Source organism: Phyllostomus hastatus, unplaced genomic scaffold (assembly GCF_019186645.2).
Source record: "Phyllostomus hastatus isolate PE091 unplaced genomic scaffold, TTU_PhHast_1.1 phas_contig_86, whole genome shotgun sequence".
In the NCBI taxonomy this organism is placed as follows: Eukaryota; Metazoa; Chordata; class Mammalia; order Chiroptera; family Phyllostomidae; genus Phyllostomus; species Phyllostomus hastatus.
In genome coordinates, this window is record NW_025333977.1 from 6,769,545 (window position 1) to 6,784,123 (window position 14,579).

At 38.3% G+C, this 14,579-nt stretch overlaps 1 protein-coding gene across 1 annotated transcript in view; it reads left to right on the forward strand.

The window, feature by feature from the left end:
• TMPRSS15 (transmembrane serine protease 15) overlaps positions 1-14,579 on the forward strand; it is a 115,707-nt gene that overhangs the window by 80,764 nt on the left and 20,364 nt on the right. The window lies entirely within an intron of this gene.

Sequence of the window (14,579 nt, forward strand, 5' to 3'; positions counted from 1 at the left end):
GGATTGCTGGAGGGAAGAAGGATACCATGCAGAGGGGGGCAAAGGGTGAAAAAGTAGAATAACTGTAACAGTATAACCAATAAAATATACTAAAAAATAGCCGTAGTTGCCCCATTATAAGATATAGCTCTGGAGTTAATGGTCAAGGGTTAAAGGTTTAAGTCAGGGCCAGATTCAGACTTTTCCCTTTCCTTCTCTCTCTCTCCACTCAATGTTCCTAAATTCTCTAAGACTCAGTTTCCTCATCAGTAAAATGGCATCCCTAGCCTGATCTTGTTATGTTACCATGAGAACCAGAAATGTGATGGGTGAAGAAAGCCCCTGGCCCCAGGGCAGGTGGTTCTGCAATGACAGCATAACCTGCCTAACTCTGGGGAGCCCTGTGGCCCATCTCCAGGTGCTTCTGCATTCAGAGAAAACTAATCCATTGCAGCCGCAGTCCCTAACAAGCATCTCAAAGGGCATTGGCATCTAAAGGCAAAATAACACTTTCTAGTGTCTTCTTTTTTCCATGTCTACCCCCTCCCACAGCTCAGCCACACTGCCTCAGTTTCCCCTCAGCTCTCACCGAACCCAGAGCCTGCAAGTGCCTGGCTCCCCTTGCTCTCCTTTCTGCCTTTTGTCGTCTTCTATCCTTTTCACCCAGGAGGGCACTCTGTCTACTCAGAAGTAAATTAATCTGGGATTTCTAGGCTTTCTTCAATTTTCCTTGCCAGAGCAACTGGGACCCACAGAGGGCAAAACAGAAAATTGGGGGGGGGGGGCGGGTTGGGCAGAGGAAAGGGAAAGCCTGAGGCTCCTTGCGTATAAACTTTGTTTGGTCCTGCAGTAGGTAGTTGTTGTCATCAGGTATGTCAGTGCATGATTATTGTCATCAACAGCGTGCTCCTCAAGGAGCTAATAAATTGTGGAAATAACCTGAAACAGGCAACCTGAGACTCCAAACTGCACCTAACAGACATGCTGTTTGGACTGAATTTTTGTGTCCCCTCAAAATTTGTATGTTGAAGCTCCAACCCCACTGTGATGGCACTAGGAGGTGGGACTTTAAGGAAGTCACTAGGTTTAATGAGGCCAGGGGGCAGGGGCCGCATGGTGGGATCAGTGCCCCTGGAAGATGAGAGAGACCGGAGAGCCCCTCCTTCTCCCTTCACCTTGTGAGGCACAGTGAGAAGGCAGCCATCTTCTAACCAGGAATCAGGACCTCACCAGGGAACCAAATCAGCCAGTGCCTTGACCTGGCACTTCCCAGAACTGTGAGAAATAAATTCCTGTTGTTTTAGCCAAAATAAAAAGAAAAGAGAGAGAGAGAAATAAAGTTCCAAACTTCCCACTCTTTGTATATATTACCCTTTTTATATGTTATACATTGTATTCTAACAAAAACCTTTCTTTTTTCACATTTCTAAAAATATTTTAATGAAAAAAGTTATCCTTCTGTACGCATTTCAGTATCCTACTAATGAGACATTTGAATCTATTACAACCTCTTAAGTCTTAAAAAATCAGAAAACATTGAAATCTAAAATTGCGAATACTCACGTAGACTAACAATCCTTATATTACCACTGTACGTTAGCATGCTTATTCCCTATTTTGTGACATCAAATTGTGACTTCTATACTTAATTCTTAAAACCAATGTTATCTCAATTGCTTCACTCTTTAACAAACAGTCTCTATTACCAAAGTTCCTTCTTTAGGACATAAGTGGAAATGGAGGGGTTTTTTTTTTATTTTGTTTTTTATTTTATTGTTTTAAATATTTTATTTATTTATTTTTTTAGAGAGGGAAGGGAAGGAGAGAGAGAGAGAGAGAGAGAGAGAAACATCAGTGTGCGGTTGCTGGGGGTCATGGCCTGCAACCCAGGCATGTACCCTGACTGGGAATCGAACCTGCGACACTTATTTTGTTTTTTAAATAAAATGTAGAAAGCGGTAACCTGTGAGTTCCTTTGACAAAACCAGTGAAGTTTGCCTTGACCGTTTCCCTTATGGACTTCCGTATTTTGTTTACTGGTGCTGTGACTTAACAAAAATCTTTCAACACAGGGGTTGAGAGGGTTGGGGCAGGGGTACGGCTTTGAGAAGTACAAGGTCTTGGAGATGGGTGAGTTGCAGAGGAATAATGTTTCTTTGATAAAGAGTCAACTGAAGACTGAAACGGACACTTGTTTCCTTTTATTCTCACTTCAAGTACAGTCCCGAGGTAAGTGGCATTGATTCCAGGTTCCTACTTTAGTGCTGATTATAGTTCAATGGTGAGTTCACGGAGGTGAGGCCCTAGGAAGTCATTCATTTCCACTGCTAGAGTCACCAGCAATGCTGAGGAGCTGTTTTATAGACTCAGGAACTCAGTAAAGAGCAGGCTAAAGAGATTGGTAGCTTGACCTTGCTTCCACAGTTGATGGACCAGATGCTCTGGGTGATATGTACAGATACTGGGCTTTCACTGCACAGGGGCCTGCAGTCCAGTTCACCCCCTTTCTGAGCATCACTGTATGATTATAAACATAAGTGTTCTTTTCTACTGCCATTTGTGAATGTTAGAACTAAGTTGTTTCCTGGCTTTAAACTGCATCATTTACAAACATCAAAAAGATCTGTTTGGGGGGGTTGTTTTAGTGAATTCAAAGGAAATATTTTGGGTGATAGCATGACACTGATTCCTACAATTGAATGAGAGGATGTAATAGAAAGGAAACATATATTTTATTACTTTTTAACAGTTGCTAATATAAATATATTATTTTGATTATTTTCAGATCAGAAATCTAAGCATTAACAATGATACTATGTCTGTTCTATGGGTGAATAAGACATTATTTCTGCTTCAAATGTGGTGGAGCTAGACATATAAATAGATAATTACAATATAATATGATAAATCTAATATGCTACAGGAGAACCTACTCAATTTCTGCATGTCAGGAAAGGCTTTCTAGAAAATGGCCTGAGCTGAGTGGATGACAGCCAATTCCAACAACTGTGTACTATCTATTTACATGTTTTCCCCCAGCCAGATTTTACTCTCTAGTTCACTGACCTCATTTCCTATGAATCACAGTCCCTCCATCTGGAGACAGGGACAAAGAACTAGATTTTTTAGTGGCTGTAAAGCAATCAGCACATCCCACTGCCTTAGATGCAATATTTCTGATGAAGGTCAGGCACTTGTTTTCTTCAGAAATGAGTCAGGTAATCTCTGCAAAGACTTTAATCTTTGGGCCTGCACTTATTAAATAGTCTCCATAGGGCCTTAGTAATTGAAAGAAAGTTATAGCCTTAATGAGAATTTGTCTGGACTGGCACATGGTAATGGAAAGGAAACTCGGCAAGGTTAAAATGATGTGTTTGGTATACTGGAAAGTAATTTAGGAGTCAGTTTATTAAAAAGGCACTGTGGTCTTTCAAGATTATTTATGCAGATAGGCTACAAAATGCAATTCCCCAAAGATCCTAGTAAATCGCATGAGGCAGATTCCATCAGCCGTCCCATTTTTAAATGAGCGTTTTCATTCCCTGCCATTTATAGCACGCATAAGTAAAAAGTACCTTGAACAACATTTTCATGTCTTTGATGAGCATGAAAGAAAACACTTTGTACTGATGCAAGAATAAATGTTAAAGGAACTTAGTGATTTTTAAAGTGATAGTTCTTAGTGAAGCACACGACCCTGTTACTTAACCAGTGAAAAAACTACACAGTTGACTTGCCTTGCTAAGCTGTTAAAAACTAGAAGTCATCAGGTCTGTACAGCTTTACATGATTTAGGAAATACTAGTGTATTAAAGTAGATTAGTTATACATATCTTTATTATGCAGCATATGAGTTGTTGGTCATTTTTAAATCCCATAAAAGTCTTGTGCTAGGCACCTTTAGTTCAAATATCAGAAACGTCAAGGGAACCTCTTTCTCAAATTCAATGTGAGAAATGGAATTACTTCCTTCTCCCATTTCGGAAGTGTTTTGAAAATGTTGGGAGGTTAGGAGTAAAAACCAAACTTAATAAGCCTTGCACATAACGAGAGTATAATGATCTAACTTCTTATGCAGGCACAAAGCAAATTTGTGTCCACAATTTAGCACTAGCTCCTGAAAACTGAAAATAGAACCTGGTTTCCTATTAGTTTAAGAAGTTGGTAGACAAATTAGTGTTTCTGTTCTTGTCATTGTCCCCAATTTTTCTACTACGTGGAAAAGACCTTAACACAAAACAAAAACAAAGATAATGTAAGAATTAGTAGAAAAATATAACCACTATCTTCAAATTTAAGGGATTTTTAATTTTCTAACTTTACACAGAAATAATTGAATAATATTTTTTGTTGTTTTTAATTTGCAAGTACAACACTAAAGGATTTTTTTTTAATTCTTAGCTATGTTCCTAGTGTGAGATGGGGGATGAGGGAGGCTGAGGGCAAAATGGTGGGGAAGTTTTTCTTTTACTTAATTTAATTGACCAAGTAAAAGCTCATCATTCACCTGAAGTACAAATTATAACTTTGATATTTTTTCCTATTTTATAATTAACAGTGCATTAATTAAAATAAATAAGAAGAAAACACTTTAGAGCAAAGCACAGTAATTTTATAACTTTCTAAGATTAATTTTTTTCAGTTTTATTTTCTAACAGGATTGGGAAAAGCACCGTGCTTAGGCAAGGGGGTGAAAGGTAATATGCCACTAACTTGTAATCCAAGAGCTGGATCGGCAGGTCCCAAACCTGGTTACACATTAAAATCCCCTAGTCTTGGTCTCAGACATTTGGATTCAGGGTGGCCTAGGTCAGTGGTCCTCAACATGTGATTTTAGGACCAAACAGCACCTGTAACACGTGAGATGCATGTAAAGAAATGCAAATTCTGGAACTCCACCTCACACCTACTACTCATCAGAAGGTCTAGAGTAGGGCCAGCAACTTGTGTATGGATAAACCCTTCAAGTGATTCTGATGGAACCAAAGTTTTGGGAATCATACTCTGGGGTAGGCGTGCTTGTTCTTAACCTTCTTTTGCGTGTCATGAACACTTTTAGCAGTCTGGTGAAGCTTATCACCCCTTCTTAGGCTTATATTTTTAAGTGTAGCAAATGAAGTATACATAATTACAAAGGAAATTAACGTCATTGAAAAATAATGATCGAAATATTATCAATATGGTATGGTAATATAGAGTTGTTTATTAGGGGATTAAATAAGATATACTGGTGGTTCTAATGATTACTGTAAGATTAGAGGTAAGCATACATGATATTTTTAGATATATGCCGCAGCTGCTATGTGAAATGTAGATATCCGTAATTTGTTTTGGTGACAAAATTATAGGTGCTGCTAATAGTGTTGTTTTTAGTCACCCACAGTTGTATCAGAAGGTAAGGCTAGCTTTCCATTAGAGGGTAGTAAAAATAAAGACATGATTATTTCTCATGCAACTAGAAACCGCTACATATTAGCCCAGACAACCAGGGGCTCCACAGACCCCAGCTGCAGCCGTTGGCTTGTGTGCGGCCCAGAGACCTCCAGTCTGCACCAAGCCCCAGGGGACTCTGAAAGAGCAGAGGCACCCATGAAGCTCTGGGCATTGGTTTTGAGAGAAAACATAGAACTTGTCCACAATATCTCTAAAATGTGGCAGCTTGCTCTCACTTGTTAGTAAGAACAAAACATTAAACACCTTTTTTTCTACTGCAGCCAGGTTGAGGACCATCTCTGGCTTAATCCAGGGGACTCCTTAATTTTCCATTGTGACATCAGTCTATTTTAATTCTCTGGAAAACTTCTTTTCCCCAATAGACCAAAATAAAAGTACAGAGTTTTAAAAGTCCACTATAAAAAAAAAAACATCATTTAGAGGGTAAAAAAAAAATCCACAACTAGGTTTTCGCCAACCAGAGACTGGTACAATGGTTTACTTGGAAAAATTCATACCTGATTTCTCCCATTAAATATTTGAAAATATACTATTAAGAATTAAGGGACTCATATGAAATGTCGCTTACTTGTATCAATACATTTCAGGGAGAATACTCATTGTCTTTAACCTGACTTACACTCTAATGCATATTTTGCAACCCCAGAAGGATTTATGTGGCAAGGAACTACTGAAAATATAATTATTCACATAATGAGTAAGAAAAATCTCTTTTATATTTTGATATAATTATGAGTTATCTACCAATAAATTTACTACAACATGTAGCCATTTAGTCTTCAAACGTCTGTTACAGAGTTTTTTATTACTCCAAACCTTTTTATTTACTCAAATTCCAAAGTCGATGTCAAAAAAACAACAGGAGATGGCTGTCCCCAAGCCAGTACCTTTGACCATTCCCTCAGATCCTGTCATGTGGGGAGAGGGAAGCCTCTGTATTCTACAGTCGAAACATGTGAGGACAGTGGAAAATTTCCCTCCATAAAATGCTCTTGTTCATTCCCTCTTGTTCATTCTATTTACCTTCAAAAAATATTTTCAACAGTTCAAGCTCTATATATTCTATGAGACAATGAGCAATTTTGAATAAAATTCATAAAATCTAATAAAATAATATACTTTTCTCCTTTCCTTCAATTTCTTTCTTCTTTCTCTTTCCCTTATTTTTTTCTTTACCTGTTTTCCCTCCCTCATTTCCTTATTTTCTTTCATCTCTTCTATCTTATTTCATTCCATTCTCTCTTCTTTTTAAAAATAACCTTATCTTTTCAAAAGAAAGGGAAATTATTTATAACTAAGAATATATGCAATAAGATGAACAGAGTATTAGATGAAAATAAGGTCTAAAGAAAAAAGAAGCAGATCTATAAGACATTCAGAGTCAGAATAATTACTAATATTTTTGTACAATATTTCTGGAAACACATGCCAAAAAGGAAAATATTAAAAATCTGTTAACTTGAATTCTGTGATAAGTTAATGCTACCAGTTCTATAGGGAAGATAGATTTCTCCTGACACTAAATTCTAAAGGAAGTGTTGCCCATATATATCCTTATAAAGTAACAACACTGCATTGAAAAAAACACATGTACTGAGAACACTTCATAGTAAATGTGAGGTGTGAGTCATATGCATCCTATTCAGCAACAAACCCCAATGGCAACTGAGATAATAATGTTACAAATCGCTAAATAGCACAAGAGAATTCCCCCACTCTATCTTTTTTTTACTTCTTCTGGCTAGATCAGTTATAAAATAATAAAAGTGACACAAGACTGTATTAAAAGCAGAAAAAATAATTTAATAGATGTGTACAGGAGAATCACAGTGTTATGCTCACATTATAAAAAGAGGCTCAAAGCAGTGGCAAAACTAGGCACTTTATCTTTTAGACAAACAATAAATTCGTGAGAAATTGGCAAGACAGAGAAAGTTAGCGCTCATTGTTAGAAATGCATGAGAAATAGAGGCAGGAGGAGCTGGATGATCTGCTCCAAGAGCCCTTACTTGATGTTGGGCTTACAGGTGGGCTGAGTCTGGACTGACTCAGCAGCCCTGGGGGGGGGGGGGCGGGGGGCAAGAATGGGGTTTTTTAAATAAAAAGTGTGGGATTTATGGGGGGATAGGGGAGAGGTTAGTCTCTCGTTCTTCTGCGCAGTTGTCTTGGGGTTTCAGGATGTGAGAGAGGACAATGGGTTAGGTAAAGGGCCAGGCTGTTCCCAGGGACAGGAACATCAGGCTGACCACTGGCCATTAGAGCTGGCGTCAGATGTCTACTGTGCATGGTGGGAGAGGGTTTCGACTAAGCCACAGACTATCAGTTAAGTGGGGATAACATACATGAGCAGTCCAGCGGGTTGGAAAACTGGCCTGAGTGGGTCATGAGCCGTCTGGCAGGATGGGAAACTGGCCTGACCCTTTCACTGATCAGAAATGAATCTAAGTAGTTTTGAGTATTTCCTAATGAGGAATCTAAACAAAGCTTGGCCTCGAGTGGTAAATTAGCAAAGGTAATTAGCAACGATGTTACAGGTTTGTCTATACAGGCTTTTTTACTCTGGATTGTATGACTCATGATAAGGTTGTCTCTCAGTCCTTCAGAAGTGGGAGGCCATCTGTTGTGATCAGGGGAAGTACAGTGCTTACTGTGTCTAAAGAAAAGAATTTCCTAAAACCCACACGGGAGGATGGGGCTCTGGGGTATGGTTTATTGATGATGTACAGTTAAGGGGGTTTGCCTACTCTCTTCCCAATGCCCCATCTCCTTCTGTCTTACTATGGAGAAATTCCAATCTTGGCTTCATTGGGGTCAGGATAAAGGCCACTGCCCAGAGTTTCTGCTCCACAGTAAAGCACAGTCCAACCCAGCATCCCTCCAGCTGAGTGTGTCCTTCCACTGCAGACCAGGTGGCCATGGCAAAAACAGGTGCGTGCATCGTGCGAGTGTGGGTCACAAATAAGAGAGAGTTCCTTTGTTCCCTTGGGGTTATAACGAGGAACTTGGGTTTGAAATAGACCAGGTGCTTTCTCCAAATGACCAATCAACTTCCCAAATTTTCATGGGTTTTAATAGGTCTGTCCCCTTGTTAGACTGGTAGGCCTCGATGATGCAGCACCTCCCCCAAAGTCCCCCCAACAATCCGGTACCAGATGGGAAAGCATGAGTGTTAATCCCCTTGGCAGAGCAATATTATCATCCCCTCGAAGGTAAAAAGCTGTAACTTCCCAGTGAAGCAAACAGGTTCCCGCTTCCCAGTTTACTCAGCTCCGTGTTTAATCCCCTTTGCCCCCTTTCAATACCCAAGTGAACACCAATGATAACACCGTCATGAAGACTTATTTCCAGCTTTTAGGGGGACAGAGCAGAGTCAGAGAGCTCTTCTTGCTCTTGCTGCTTCTCAGGTAATGCTTAGTTCAAAATCATCATTATGTCCTTGTGGCATATCTTGGGGAAGCCTGTCTTGGACCCCAACAAAATGAATCAAGGATATACAAGGGATTAAGATCTAGTTGTCCAAGACGTTGTCCGTGGATCCTGTCTCTGACAATCTCCCCTAAGTATCACTTCTTTTGGCCATATTTTTGGTAGGATATGCCAAGAGCCTGTCTTCTTCCTAATGCCATTACATCTGTAAGATAACAGAGAGCAGGGACAGACTGGCCCATCAATTTCACTCATTCTGCATACAGTAACTTGCACAAAGGAGTAGACTGATTAAAGGAATACAATTTTTTCTGTTGGCATTTCTTTCCTTCCGTGTACCACAGAATTTTAAGAGTTGAGATCAGAAAACCTAACATTAATTAAGCTTGCCTGTTGGCTAAAAGCAATCACAGTGCTGAGTGACTGCTAGATGCCTTGCTATGAACATGCAAATGAATACACAGTTGTAGTTGTAGTTGACCTGTGCCCGGGTCAGCCTGGTGTTTAAAGAACAGGACACATGTCCTGACTCTCCTAGTGAGAGGCTTTGCCATCCTTTCCCTTGAATCTTTTTAGTTCACGGATCCCCAGCTTATTAGAATGCTCTCCCTTACCTTCTGCTCTGCCGAATAAATCCTCTTCTTTCCCTCCAATCTGAAAAGGATCATCCATTCTTCTTCTTCAAAAAAAAAATTCTTTTCAGATTAATCCCACCTGGCTCAATTCATTACTTAAACCTTCTGGGAGTGTGAAATGAGCTGCAGTGCCTGGCTGCGGCATTTACAGCATTGGTTATTCTTTTTAGCTTTAGTGTGCCAAAAGCTTCAAACATCCCTACCTAAGCTCCTGCTTTAGGGAGAAATTCTTATCACAGCTAACAGTCTGAGGAGCGAGACAAAAGAGAGAAACCTAAATAGGGCCCGAGAAGAAAGGCAGAAGATTTAATACTGTGAAAGACGCCCTGGGACACCCTTCTTTCTGTCCCTGGATTGCATCTCTGAGTATATTTTTATACTCAGCATACAACCTCAAAAGTAATGATAGTGAGTTGCATCTCTGTGCTTTTTTTCCTCACATAGAATAAAGTTACTCTGAAGCCAGGGGAGCCTTTTGAGGGTGCACAACCCATGGAAATGGTAATAAAGATTTAGAAATAGGGAGTCAAGAAACATTTGCATGTCAAAAAGCAGTGCTCTCTGGGCTTTCCTATGTAGTACCGGAAGTTCCGATTTCCAACAGCTGTGCAAACGTGGGATAGAATTATCTAAACCCGCAGGGCTGGAACCTATGTCCAGGATTTCAAATGCACCACATCTGGTTGTAATCTTGACAAAGCGCCTCTCTAAAAATTCACAACTCATTTTCTTGCAAGAAAAAGGAACTGAGGCAGGAACCCAGTAGCATGTTTTATATTCACAGAACTTAATGTAAGATAGTCTCTCTTAAAATTTTAACTTTTCAGTTCAGAGATGTTCTTTTTAAAAAATAGTGACAACATAAAATTATTAACCTTTTATTTTGCCAAGAACATGTTAAATATATTTTTATTATCTCCATCATTTCTTAAAATAAGAAATAGTTTGTTGCAAACTCTTTCTCCCATTTGTATTCTGTTTACTGTGACTACCAACTGGAATAAATTACACCCAGCACTGAAAAAGGATGAGTTCATAGTGGCCAGATTCAAATGCAGGTAGACCAATTCAAATTAAATCCCAGATTCTAATAACCAACACTGATGCCAGGAAAGGGTTGTATGAACTGATAGTCTATATGTACCACTCCTGGGTTTCTGACATCAATATTTCCTACAAAAATTTAATTATTTATGTAATTAAAAGTTTTTTTCCCAAAAGGAGGTTTTATCTAATTATTCTAAATAAACCAAGACAACACACCTATACAATTAACTGAAATCTATTTTCTCTTGTAAAATTTGAGGCTAAATATAGAGAAGACCATCTCAGAATATAAGATAATATGTGCTTTTTTATATGCACATATAATATCTCTTTTTCACATCCATATAGTAAACACATCACTATGGAACAGTATTTAAACATACCACAGTAGAGTAATTAGCATTTACTAAATTCTTTATTCATTAAATACATTCTTTATTTACTATGTTTTTTATTCTTAAAACTTTGTCTCTAGTCTTCCTTTATCTAGAAGAATCTTATGTTACAAATATACCTGCCAATCCCATTAGGGCAATGCCAAAGGTAGGTATATAATAAATAGATACTAGATAAAAAATGATTTATAAATAGTTCTCAATACTTTTTTCAATGTAATTTTGTCCATATATTGTTTTAAATTTGGGGGGAAACTGATGCATCTCCCTCAGGGTCTGTCTTAAAAGAGATAGTCACAGGATAGAATAAAAACAACTAGAGATAAAGGAAACATCTTAAATCCACATCTCTGCGGTATATTTTTAATGAGTCACCCTCAATATGTCCCTCCATGTATAGTATGTGCTCACTTAACATTGTCAATAGATCCTGAAACTTTAAGTAAAATCTGAAGTATAATGAAACCAATTTAACCATAGACTAATGGATGTAAACAAAATTTAAGTCCTTGACATCTCATCAATGCTATAATGAATTGATGTCAAACAAAATGATTGAATTCAAGGACCTGATATAGTTATGAGTGCTGTCAAATGACAAGACTGAAACGATTTAGCAATATGTTTGACGTCCTGTCTGTTATTCAAGGTGAAAGAGTTCATGTGTTGGGGGAGTACAGTACCTAGGAAACAATGGAGCACCACTCCCAGAGGATTTAGGGCAAGAGCAAGTTTGACAGAGCATTGAGTCCACTTGAAATCAGAGCATGATTGCCTAGGAGGTTTAAGACTTCCTTATGAGGCTAGCAGACCCTGTTTTCTAGGGTAAGGTAAGTGAGCTAAAGTGGAGTTGGAGGATTATGATTTGTGTATGTTAGGTTTCCTTGACAGTAAGACTTCCTGTAAGGGTGGGCTGACTTAGGTTTAGATTTGTGACTAAGGCCAGGCCACCAAGACAACCTTCATTTTGTGGGTCCTGATACCTGAATCAACTTTATCAGTGCCTTAAAGCAAATTGTTTATTAGGTCACTAGAAGTCAATTTGGAAGCCAAAAATGGACCCCTAATAAGGGAAGAACTAGATATTATAATTAGGTATGGCAGTGGTTCCCTAACAAGCATCAGAACCACCTGGAGAGTTTGTTAAAAGAATGGGTCACTGGACACCACCCCAGATTTCTGATCTGGTGGGTATGGGCAATTAGCATTTCTAATACATTTTCTTTTTTTTTAAGATTTTATTTATTTATTTTTAGAGAGGGAAGGGAGGGAGATAGAGAGAGAGAGAGAGAAACATCAATGTGCAGTTGCTGGAGGTCATGACCTGCAACCCAGGCATGTACTCTGACTGGGAATCGAACCTGCAACACTTTGGTTCGCAGCCCACGCTCAATCCACTGAGCTACACCAGCCAGGAACTCTAATACATTTTCTAGTGAGCCTACTGCTGATTGTCTGGAGAACATACTTTGGAAGGCTTCAATCATGGAGAGTCAGAGACAGAAAGCTACCTAGAAAAATGTCCAACATATGTAGGTATTCAGCAAAAGTATACTGGGAACATGAGCAAAAGCTATAAAAGACAGATGTCTAAAGGGGACATTGAAGGGTAACTAGGACCCATCAACTTTACCTTCGCAGCAAAGATGTGCCCTAATAAACCAATCCCAACTTGGTCTTCAAATTGGATGAGCATTCTTTGATGTTAAAAGCCAAGATTGGTGCAATGAATTCTACCAGAAGCTGCACTGATGGTACAATTCAAAGTCTTCCAAGGTCTGTTTTTCTCCACATTCTGCTTTCCCTAAAAGTGTGAGTCTTTAAATATGCAGCTTCTGTAGTGGTGAAGTCCTTGCTGACCTAGAACATTCTGGACCTTCTACACTCTCCACTGTCCTTTGACATCTTTATGTCTGTTTCATTTTCTGAACTGGAGCAAGTGCTTTTTACACAAATTCTCAAATACAGTGACTCTTCTGACCACATGGGAGGAGAATGTTAATCTTTAACAACAACATAAGCAACATTCATCTTCCCTTAGGTAAATTCATTTCAGGTTTTATTAAGAGAATATTTATTAATTTGTGTGTTTGGGTTACTTTTATCTACTTAAGCACAAAAGGTAAAAATAACAATATTAAAAATCCCGAGCAACCAAAATAAATTATGATTAAGACAACATTAAAAAAGTTAAAAAGAGTGAGAAATTTTATATAACTAAAATGAAACTAAAGAAAGGCTAGAATCAAACAACAATATAACAATATCTAAAACATTTACTTATTATTCTAAGGGCTTTGCATGTACTGTGTTATTTAATTCTCACAATAATCCTATAAGGTTAAAATGATCATTGTATCTTCATTGTAAAAATAAGGTAACAAAAGAACTTACTGATTGAGAATTTGTCCAATTGTGTTACTGGTAAAACCAACATTTTAACCCCATATTCTGGCTCAGATCTCATGCCTCTTACCCACAACTCACATTACTATTATTAAATCAGTCTTAAACATCAATTGCAGTACTAAACATTTATTTTAAACTCCATATTTCCAGGACAAATACTCCTTAAGTTTCTTTAAGGCATTGCCTCACATTCTCACCCAAAGGAGAGAAGACACCCTCTCCCAAGGTTTCTTCTTCTTATTGAGCATAACATCTATGAGTGTCCCTTGGCAATTTCCTATACAGGTAGAAAAGGGTGGGTGTTGGCTTAGTCTGGGGAAGACAGTGAACATTTTTTTTGAAGAGGCCATGGTGGGTCCATCATGCTAGCCAAAAAGGTAGGAAGTGCATAATCTCCCTGCTAACCGGTAGAAAATAGCAGGAATCAAGATGTTTCCAGCCTAGAGGCATACTTTTGTATGAAAATTAAAATCTGAAATAAATAAAAGGCAGTACACAAGATTAGGGGTTGAGAAGCTGAGAGTCTCCAGCTGAGCCTCAGGAAGACGGTCAGGATAATTGAGAGAAATCTCCAATCAAAACTCTCCAGTGAGAGGACCATGTAACAGATTTTCAGGGACATTTAGAAAGGCTAGGGGTTTAATGGCTTTTGTCACATGGAGGCATCCCTTTCTCCATCGCATTCTGGCTCACCAGTTGACACTTGGAGGTCCAGACTGCATACTTTATTTTTCAGAGCCACACAAAACTTCCAGCTTTAAATGAGGGCTTGTTAGGCTATGAATTGAAAGAAATATGAAGAACAAGTTGACATTTGGAATAGTAAACACAGAAGCATTCATTTTTCTAGATTGTTTGTGGGCAACATGCATTTTTTAAAAGATTAATTACACTCGAACAAAATTAATAATTGCAGCAATTCTGTGAAGTTGTCATTAAAACTCATCATAGAAACTATTGGACAATAGAAATAAGTCAAATGAAAAAAATCAGACACCCAAGTTATATATGCACTGATTTTAACTTGTTAAGTAATAAGAACTTGAGGTATTAAGCAAAAATTAAAGTTATATCTACCTCATTATAGGTAATTCTACTAATGTGTACCACCTTTTAGATAGCAAAGCACTTGAAGATTTATACTGATGTGTTCATTTCTTTGTATGGAATTCTATAATTTCTTTCAATGTCCACAGCATCGAGTAACCAAAGTTTAGTTCAGCTTTTTCCTTTG